Source organism: Cricetulus griseus, chromosome 7 (assembly GCF_003668045.3).
Source record: "Cricetulus griseus strain 17A/GY chromosome 7, alternate assembly CriGri-PICRH-1.0, whole genome shotgun sequence".
In the NCBI taxonomy this organism is placed as follows: Eukaryota; Metazoa; Chordata; class Mammalia; order Rodentia; family Cricetidae; genus Cricetulus; species Cricetulus griseus.
Window position 1 is genome coordinate 128,145,727 of NC_048600.1, and position 10,290 is coordinate 128,156,016.

Below are 10,290 nucleotides of genomic sequence, written 5' to 3' on the forward strand. Positions count from 1 at the left end.
ACAAAAGAGGCGCCGGGTCCGCACGGAAGGAGCACACAGGCAGCACCAGGAGCGGCAGAAGAAGGAGGCGGCAGCGGTGGACGAGGCGGAGGGCGCGCGCACGTCGTGCGCCCCCTCCCCCCACCCTGCGTGCGCGAGCACGAGCGCCCGGGGGCTCCCATTGGTCGGCGCCTCGCGGGAGCGCGCAACGCTTACATAACCACCCCGGCCGCCCCCCCACGGCCGCGCCTCCGCCGCCTGGGCCGGGCGCCCGCCAGGCCGGCGGGAAGAGGCGCGGACACGCGCACCGGCCCCGCCGCGGGGGCGCGCCTGGCTCTGGGCGGGGCTGTATTGTCCTCCTTCTGTGGTGGAGCGGAATCAAAATGGCTTCCAGCTGGCCCTCGGCGAGCACAGGCAGGCTCGTGGCCTTAGACTTGAGTCCAGGCCGAGGCAGGCAGAGCGGCTCCACGTGGAAGGGGAACCGCGGTCAGAAAGGCCGCCGCATCGGGTTCTGGGGGAAACTCTTGTTCGGGAGCACAGATGCAGCCTTCCGCACATCCAACTTCCCAGTCCCCTCATCCTTCGCCCTCAACCGGCCGCCCTCCCGGCAGCCTCAGATGCAACCACCTCCTCCAGCCTGCGGGCAGCCCTACGCTAGCTGAGGGAAAGTGTGCCTGTGTCCACTCAAGAAGCTCCGTGCTTGTGGCCTGTCTCCCAACAAACAGCCCCTCACTGAAAACGACCCTCCTTTTCCCTCAAGTGGCTTCCTCCCGCTTGAGGGACACCCTGACACCTGCACTGTAGAGCCCATCCCGCGAGAGAGTCTCGCTGGCTTTGCATTTCTTGCATCCTTGTATTCTCTTCTACTTCTTAAGTACCACTGGGAAAAATAAATTCTCAACTATTAGATTACCACCATAATGCTCCTCGGCCAAACAGCTTGAAAAAGTGCCCATGCCAGCTGTCTCCACCCCCTCAACTCCCACTCACTCCTCAATCCACTGCAATCTGTTGCCACCGTCCCCATAGCTCCACTAAAACTCTCCACAAGGTCACCTTGCTGAATCCAGTAATGTGTTACGTTTCCTTACTCTACTGAACTCCCTGTGACTTTGCAGAAAACGGCCTTTTTTTTTTTTTTCCGTCACCTCAGGCCTGTCCTTTGCCACACCGGAATCTTTTTCTTTATCAAACGTTCTCTTAATAGTTTGTTGGAGTTTAGATTTTTGTGGGTTTTTTGTTTTGTTTTATTCGGAGGCAGGGTTTCTCTGTAGCTTTGGAGGGTGTCCTGGAACTAGCTCTTGTAGACCAGACTGGTCTGGAACTCACAGAGATCTGCCTGCTTCTGCCTCCCGAATGCTGGGATTAAAGGCCACAACCGCCCAGCTAGGTCTCCAGCTTGCTGTGTGTTGACCCAAACTCTGCACTACATGTTTGCACAGCAAATTCTCTGAACTACACAGCAATGTCTCCAGCCCTACTGTTGCTTTTGAGACAGGGTCTCATTCTGTAGTCCATGCTGGCCATAGACTTATATTGATCTTTCTGTTGTAGACTCCTGAATGATGGGTTTACAGTATGAGCTACCTTACTTGGCCCTGAACTTTACTTTTTTTTTTCCAAGGTAGATTTCTCTGTGTAATAGCCTTGGCTAACTGGAGCACACTCTGTAGATCAGGCTGGCCTCAAACTCACAGAGATCTGCCTGCCTCTCTGCCTCTCCAGTGCTGGGATTGATGGCATGAGCCACCACCGCTCTGCTCCATTTTATTAAAAATTATGTGTGTGGATATTTTGCTTTGAGTAAAGGTGTGCACCAACATCATCTACTTTGTTTTCTTTTCTTTTTGTGTTTGTTTTTCGAGACAGGGTTTCTCTGTGGCTTTGGAGGCTGTCCTGGAACTAGCTCTTGTAGACCAGGCTGGTCTCGAACTCACAGAGATCCACCTGCCTCTGTCTCCTGAGTGCTTAAAAGTGTGAGCCACCACTGCCCAGCTACATTCTACTTTCTAATGACTCATAAATCTGTCTTTTGAGTCCAGATCTTCTACATTTAAAAACCAAAAAACTCTTCTTACCAGTGCATTGGTGAGGCAAAAGCAGGGGCTCTAAGCTAAGACCAGCCTGGCAGGACAGAGTAACCCTGTCTCCAACAACCAACCCTTCTTTTAGGCAGGGCCTAACTAGGGAGGCAAGAGTGAGACCCTGTCTTTTTTTTTTTTTAGTTTTTTGAGACAGGGTTTCTCTGTATTGTTTTGGAGCCTGTCCTGGAACTCACAACAGAGATCTGCCTGCCTCTGCCTCCCAAGTTCTGGGATTAAAGGCGTGTACCACCACCACTGGGCCAGACCCTGTCTTTAAAAAAATAAAATTAAGTAGGGAGGGCCAACGTGCACACATGCCATGGAAGGGTGCCCATGTGTAGTATGGAGGACAACTTCTCAAAGTTGGTTCTCTCCTTCTGTCTTTTGGTTCTAGGGACAGAACTCAGCTCATCAGGCTTTCTGGCAAGCTCCTTCAGTCAAGGAACCCTCTTACCAGCCCCAAAGTTGTGACTTTGAAACATCTCTCTGGTCCTGTGTCCCAGAAGAACTCCCAATGAATGCAAATGCTTCATTTTAGCTGAGCCTAGGTGTGCTTGTCTTTAATCCCAGCATTCAGAGAGCAGGAGGAGGAGACACTGAGTTAGAGGCCAGAGTCGTCTATGTACCATGTTCCAGATCAGCTAGAGTTACAAAAAGAGCCTGGTTTGGGGGAGATGGGGATGGGGGTTGCAGGGGATGGGGGGGGTGGGGTGGGGGTGGCATTAGGGAGATAGAGGCAGGAGGATGTCTGTGGTCTCCAGAGTGAGATACAGGATAGCCAGGGCTACACACAGAAACCCTGACTTGAAAAAGCAAATAAACAAAAGTAAAACAAACAAACAAACAAAAGAGTTACAAGACTGTATCTCAAAGCCATTAATTAGTTAATGAATTAAAAATTATTTTTTGAGCCGGGCGTTGGTGGCGCACGCCTTTAATCCCAGCACTCGGGAGGCAGAGGCAGCCAGATCTCTGTGAGTTCGAGGCCAGCCTGGTCTACAGAGCGAGTGCCAGGATAGGCTCCAAAGCTACACAGAGGAACCCTGTCTCGAAAAACCAAAAAAAAAAAAAAAAAAAAAAAAAAAAAAATATTTTTTGAGAGCCGAGCAGTGGTGGCACGGGCCTTTAATACCAGCACGTGGGAAGCAAAGACAGGCGGATCTCTGTGAGTTCAAGGCCAGCCTGGTCTACTGATCAAGTTCCAGGACTGGCTCCAAAGCTACAGGGAAACCCTGTCTCCAAAAGCAAAACAAAGAAAAAATTACTTTCTTTTTTTTTGGTTTTTCGAGACAGGGTTTCCCTGTGTAGCTTTGGAGCCTATCCTGGCACTCGCTCTGGAGACCAGCCTGGCCTGGAACTCACAGAAATCTGCCTGCCTCTGCCTCTTTTTTTTTTTTTTTAAAGATTTTATTTATTTATTATGTATACAACATTCTGCGTCCATGTATATCTGCACACCAGAAGAGGGCACCAGATCTCATTACAGATGGTTGTGAGCCACCATGTGGTTGCTGGGAATTGAACTCAGGACCTCTGGAATAGCAGCTGGCTCTTAACCTCTGAGCCATCTCTCCAGCCCCCCTGCCTCTGCCTCTTGAGTGCTGGGATTAAAGGTGTGCGCCACCAATGCCCGGCTCAAAATATTATTTTCTAAAATTTGCTCTTTTGCCAGTACATGGGAGGTACAGTCAGGAAGATCAGGAGTTCAAGGTCATCCTTGGGCACTGACTATAGAACTGTTATGGTAGAAGTTCCACCCAAGCCCCCTCCTCTATCTCTCTCCAAACCCAGCTGCATCTCAAAAAGCCTGCCAAATGAAAATCCCTCCCCCAGAGATGCTCAAGACCACTTCCACAGGGTATTTAAACTGCCTCCCAGAAAACAGATTGGTGGTCTTTCCTGGCTCCCTTTCCTGGCTCCTCTCTGGGTGGCTGCTTCTGCTTCCCAAGTGCTGGGATCAAAGATGCAGCCCAAGGGGAGCTGGAGAGATGGCTCAGAGGTTAAGAGCACCGGTTGCTCTTCCAGAGGTCCTGAGTTCAATTCCCAGCAACCACATGGTGGCTCACAACCATGAGATCTGGTGCCCTCTTCTGGCTTGTAAGCAGATATGGAAGCAGAACACTATACACATACTAAACAAATAATTTAAAAAACTTGAATATTCTCTTCAGGAAAAAAAAGATACTCTCCACCACATGGCATCCTTTCCTGAAACATACAAGTGGGTGGGGCAGATACTTTGAGTATCTTGTTCACTATCACACAGCTTGCAGGGAGGGAACACGGTAGATGCCTGACAGGTAAGAGAGACAGGAAAAAAGGTTCCTCCTACTCTGTGAGGCTGTGCCGGCACCCCAGCTTTTTGTTGCCACAGCATGCCTCTCCATCTTGTAGAAATGCAGAGACAACTATGCTGTCAAACTCAACCTCATCAGCATGTGGGGCTTTCAATAACACAAAGGCTGTTTAAGTACTAGCATCTGGGAGACAGGAATCCTCATTATTATTTGGGTTTTTCGAGACAGGGTATCTCTGTGGCTTTTGAGGCTGTCCTGGAACTCTTGTTAGACCAGGCTGGTCTCGAACTCACAGAGATCCACCTGCCTCTGTCTCCCGAGTGCTGGGATTAAAGGCATGGGCCACAACACCGGCAGGAATCTCTTTATAATGTAATGTACCCACCCCCCACAAAGTTATGCTAAATTACAAAATCACCTTCAGGTAAAGAAGGAGTTTACATAAAATGCTGATTAAAATGTGTGAGCAGCAAGTATTCCAAAGGCACACAAGAATTCTGCAAAGTGGATTTAGGGAGCTACTGAATCACATACAGATCGGCTGGGGACATGGCCCACTGGTTATGGGTGCCCAGCAATCTCTTCTGGCCTCTGAGGGCATTGTACGCACCTGGTGCACAGCATACATGAAGGTAACACACATAAAAGGAATATTTAAAACAAAACACACACAGACACACAGATACACAAACAGACACACACACACACACACACACACACAGACACACACACACACACACACACACACACACACACACACACACACACACACACACACACGGTGACTGCATGGGCAGACAGTGAAGTCTTGTATCCCATCTCTTTGGAAGAATGCCAGAGGATCACATGGTTGAGGCCTGCCTGGGCTGCAGTAAGATGTTAAGGCCAGTCTAGGCAACTCAGGGAGAATCTGTCTCAGAAAAGAAAAAGAGTGGAAAACAAAAGAAGGAACCAGGGTGGGGGAGGAGTGTCTCTGGTAGACACTTGCCTAGCATACTCTTTTTGTTGTTGTTTTTGGAGACAGGGTTTCTCTTTGTAGCTTTGGAGCCCCTCCTGGCACTCGGTCTGGAACTCTCCAAGATCCGATTGCCTCTGCCTCCCCAGTATTGGGATTAAAGGTATGTGCCACCACTGCCTGGAGCCTGGCATACTCTTGGCCCAGGAAAGAGTCCCCAGTACCATAATAACACACTGAAAAACTTCTGTTTTAATATCCACGGAAGGCCAGAGAGATGGCTCAGCGGGTAAAAGCACTTTCCCTCATGCCTGGTGGCCCAGTTTCTGTAGAACCTGGTGGAAAGAGAGAACCAATTTCCACAGTTGTCATTTGGCGCATGAACAAACTGCTTGCCCAAATAAATAAATATAAACAAACAAACAAACAAGGAAAAACACTACAGTTAGGGGTACAGATATGGATTAGTGGCTAAGAGTTTGTGGTGCTCTTGTAGCGTGTAAGGGTTCAGGCATTATCCTGGCCTGCCCTTCACATGCAGTCAGCTGGCCCCAGTCAGCCCAGGGGTCCATGACTACCTGTGTGCACACAGGGACAAAGAACCCCTTAAAAGAAAGACCCCACCCACTTAATGCTCTCCCCCACTCTTTTCCACTGTCCCCTGGGCACACAGCACTTTTCCTGTCTCCTCTTCTCTGTGTCTGTGTCTCTTTACCTCTTTTCTCCCCACCCCCCTTTCCCTTTCTAATAAAACTTCTCATCTAAGCTCTGTCTGCCTGGCATGTTTGTCCCTCAGCCTTGGTCACCTTCGACTTCCATGGAATTCGCCAAGGTCCCCATGCACTTTATTGATCACACAGAAGACTGGAGTTCAGTTCCTGACTCACAAGCACCTGTAACTCCAGCTCCAAGGAATCCAGCAAATATTAAAGAAAAAGGAAGGGCAGTAAGTTTACACAGGAAAGAATAGCAGTAGCAGACATTAACGGAGTGATTAGCAATCAAAGAGTTCTTAACCCTCAGGAAGCCTCTATAAGAATCTTCACAAAGAGATTTCACAACTTGTCAACCACCCTGAAGTGGCAGAGACCTTTGGAATGCAGGCCTTGTGATCAGACCCCAGACCTTAATTTCCATAGGGCACACAAAATAAAATGAGTGAATGAATCATTATTTTTTAAGAATCAAAGACATGGCTGGGCTGTGGTGGCGCACGCCTTTAATCCCAGCACACCGGAGGCAGAGGCAGGTGGATCTCTGTGAGTTCAAGACCAGCCTGGTTTACAGAGAAACCCTGCCTCAAAAAAAAAAAAAAAAAAAAAAAAAATCCACAGGGCTGCAAATCCCTTCAATGTCATAGAAAATCATGGAGTTAAAAGAAAAGAAAAAGAAGGAAAAGACTGGGAATGTAGCTCAGTTGGTAGAGTATTGGTCTAGCATCCATTAAACTCTAGATTTGATTCTGTGGGTGAATAACTCATCAAGTCATATACCTTTAATGCCAGAACATGGAAGACAGGACCAGGCAGATCTGTGAGTTCCAGACCAGCCTGAGCTACATAGTGAGACCCTGTCTCAAAAGAAAATAAAATTTAAGGTTAGCCTTGGTCATATAGCAAGTTTGAGGCCAGCCAGGGTTATATGAGACCACTACCATAAGGGCCAGCCATTCTCCAGCACCTAATATAATTTATGGAGCAAATGAAGGAGCCAGATGTGGTGCAACACTCAGCCCATCACTCAGAAAGCTGAGGCTTGGTTAGGGACTGCAAGGCTGAGGGCAGCCAAGGCAACAAACATAGCAAGACCCTATAAACCAGATGCAGACCAAACAAACACAAAGGAGGATGTGGAGTGATTACTCACAAGTTTAGAGGCAGGCAGATCTTAGTAAGGTTCAAAGCCAGCCTGGTCTACAGAGCAAGTTCCAGGACAGTCAGAGCTACACAGAAAGATCCTATCTCAAACAAACAAACAAAAGCAACAACAACAAAAGTAAAACGAAAAAGAAAAAAAAAAAAAAAGAATACATGCTGCTCTTTACAGAGGACCAGAGTTTAGCTCCCAGCACCGACATTAGGCAGTTCACAACCTACCTGTAACAGCTGGTCTGATGCCCTTTGCTGGTCTCCGTGGGTACCTTCACATTCATGGAGTACATGCATACATGCAGGCAGATGCAAAGATATAAAACAAAATAAATGATCGCCAGGCAGGGTGATGCATATTTTTAATCACAGCACTTGGGAGACAGAGAGAGGCAGATCTCTCAATTCTAGGCCAGCCTGGTCTACAGAATGAATTCTGGGACAACCAGGGCTACACAGTGAAACCTTGTCTCAGGGGAAACAATACAAAACAAGGTGGATGACTGCCGAGGAATGACACCTGGGTTTGCCCTCTAGTCCCTATAGGCATGAGCACATCTGCTTTGCACTTGTATGCCAGTTGCCGAAGCACTGTTGTAGGTTACATTTGTCTAATGTGTATATGGATACTCTTGGGCTACAAATGCACTGCACAATAAGCATATTAATATTCCGTGAGTGGGGACTCAGACTGAGGTACAGCTCAGTGATAGATTACTTCCTAGCTTGTGTCTCAGAGTTTCACCCCCAGAAGCATGCACTTTTAAGAAAGGGTCTCTCATTGGGACCTAGGGCTCATCCACTTGTGTCTGCCTCTCACTGTTGGGCTAAAAAGCACAAATCACCAGATATTAAAATTTTCAATTATTTGTTTATGTATTTTTGAGACAGGGCGCCACTGTGTAGCTCTGGCCTGAAATTCATTATGTAAAGCAGGATGGCGTTGAATTCATAGAGATCTGTCCACCTCTGCTTCCCTAGTGCCAGAACTAAAACCCTGTGACACCATGGCCAGCTACACACCCAGAGTTTTCATTTGGGTGCTGGGGACTAAACTCATGTCCTCATGTTTGCAAGGCAAACGCTGTACCAACTGGTCTATCTTTTTTTGTTTGTTTGTTTTAAAGATTTTATTTATTATGTATACAACATTCTGCTTCCATGTATATCTGCACACCAGAAGATGGCACCAGATTTCATAACAGATGGTTGTGAGCCACCATGTGGTTGCTGGGAATTGAACTCAGGACCTCTGGAAGAGCAGTCAGTGCTCTTAACCTCTGAGTCATCTCTCCAGCCCCCAACTGGTCTATTTTACTCTTTGTCTTTGAGGTTTTTTTTGTGAGATATTTGGTGTGTATTCATGTAAAACCGATGTACAAATGAAACAGTCACTGGTTAAAAAAAAAACCCAAAAATTAATTTTAAAAACCTCTTTGGTTTACACATAATTTTACCATTTTTAAAAGAGGAAAGCAGAGGCTGGAGAGATGGCTCAGAGGTTAAGAGCACTGGCTGCTCTTCCAGAGGTCTTGAGTTCAATTCCCAGCAACCACTTGGTGGCTCACAACCATCCGTTATGAGATCTGGTGCCCTCTTCTGGTGTGCAGATATACATGGAAGCAGAATGTTGTATACATAATAAATAAATAAAATCTTAAAAAAAAATAAAAAAAATAAAAGAGGAAAGCAGCCGGGCGATGGTGGCGCACAACTTTAATCTCAGCACTCGGAAGGCAGAGGCAGGCAGATTTCTGTGAGTTCGAGACCAGCCTGGTCTACAAGAGCAAGTTCCAGGACAGCTTCCAAAGCCACAGGGAAACCCTGTCTCAACCCCCCCCCCCAAAAAAAAAAAGAGGAAAGCAAACTTGTATATTAATTAAATGGGTGAGCTTGTTTATCTTTAACAGAAAGAATGAAATCTTCAGTGAGTATTTGATGCTACAGGATGAAGAGCATCTTCAGTGTTGTCTAGGGTTGGTGGATGTTTTGATTTGTGTATGTGTTCATGTTTGTGAGGATGGGTATCCATGTGTGGATGGGTGTGTGTGGGTACTAGAGCACAATTTGGGTGTCATTCCATAGAATCCATCCACTTAGGGTTTTCTGTTTCCGTTCAAGATGTCTTTTTTTTTTTTTTTTTTTTTTTTTTGTGATATAGCATTGGCAATGACCTATCTCCTTAATGTCTACAGCTTTTGCTTTTTTTTTTTTTTTTGGCTTCTATGTAGTCCTGGCTGTTCTGGAACTCACCATGTAGACCAGGCTGGCCTTGAACACATAGACATCTGCCTACCTCTGTCTCCCAGGGCTTCTCCCAGGGGTCAGATTAAAGGTAGGTATGGGCCACCATTCTTGAAACATTGTTTTGTAAATATGTATTACAAAATGTCAGAAAAGGGCTTTGATTAGCTGGTGCTGAGTGTTAATCTTAGTACCAGGAAATGATACAGGCAGATTGTCTGGTCTAAAGAGAGTTTGATGTCAGGGCTACCTAGTTATACGTTGTTTCTAGTTATACCTTGGAGACTTGAAGACCAGCCTCTGGGAATAACTATGGGGAATAATATTGGTTAAGTTAATTAAGATGGAAGAAGAGCCATCCCCTGTGGGTGGAACCATTCCCTGGGCTAGAATATTGGACTGTATAAAAAGGAGAAAGAAAGTTGAGTATAGTAGTTTATCACTGTTTCCTTTTTTTCTTTAAATGAGACCATGTCTCACAGTGTAGCCCTGGTTGGCTTGAGCTCACAGATGTCCTCCTGCCTCTGCTTTCTCAAGTGTTGGGATTAAAGGGTGTGTGCCATCATACCCAACATCACTCTTTTCTTTTTTTGGGGGGGTGGATGTAACCTCAAGTTCCTGCTGCTGTGATTTCTCTATCATGTTGGACTGTAACCTTTAAAATGTGAGCTGAAGCTGACTGGTGCCTTTCATTATATTGTAATATGAAATCTGATTCATGCCTTTAATCCTAGCAATCAGGAGGCAGAAGTAGGCAGATCTCAGTGAGTTCAAGGCTACCCTGGTCTACAAAGCAAGTTCCAGGACAGCCAGGACTGTTACACAGGGAAACCCTGTCTCAAAAAAACAAAAACAGTAACAAC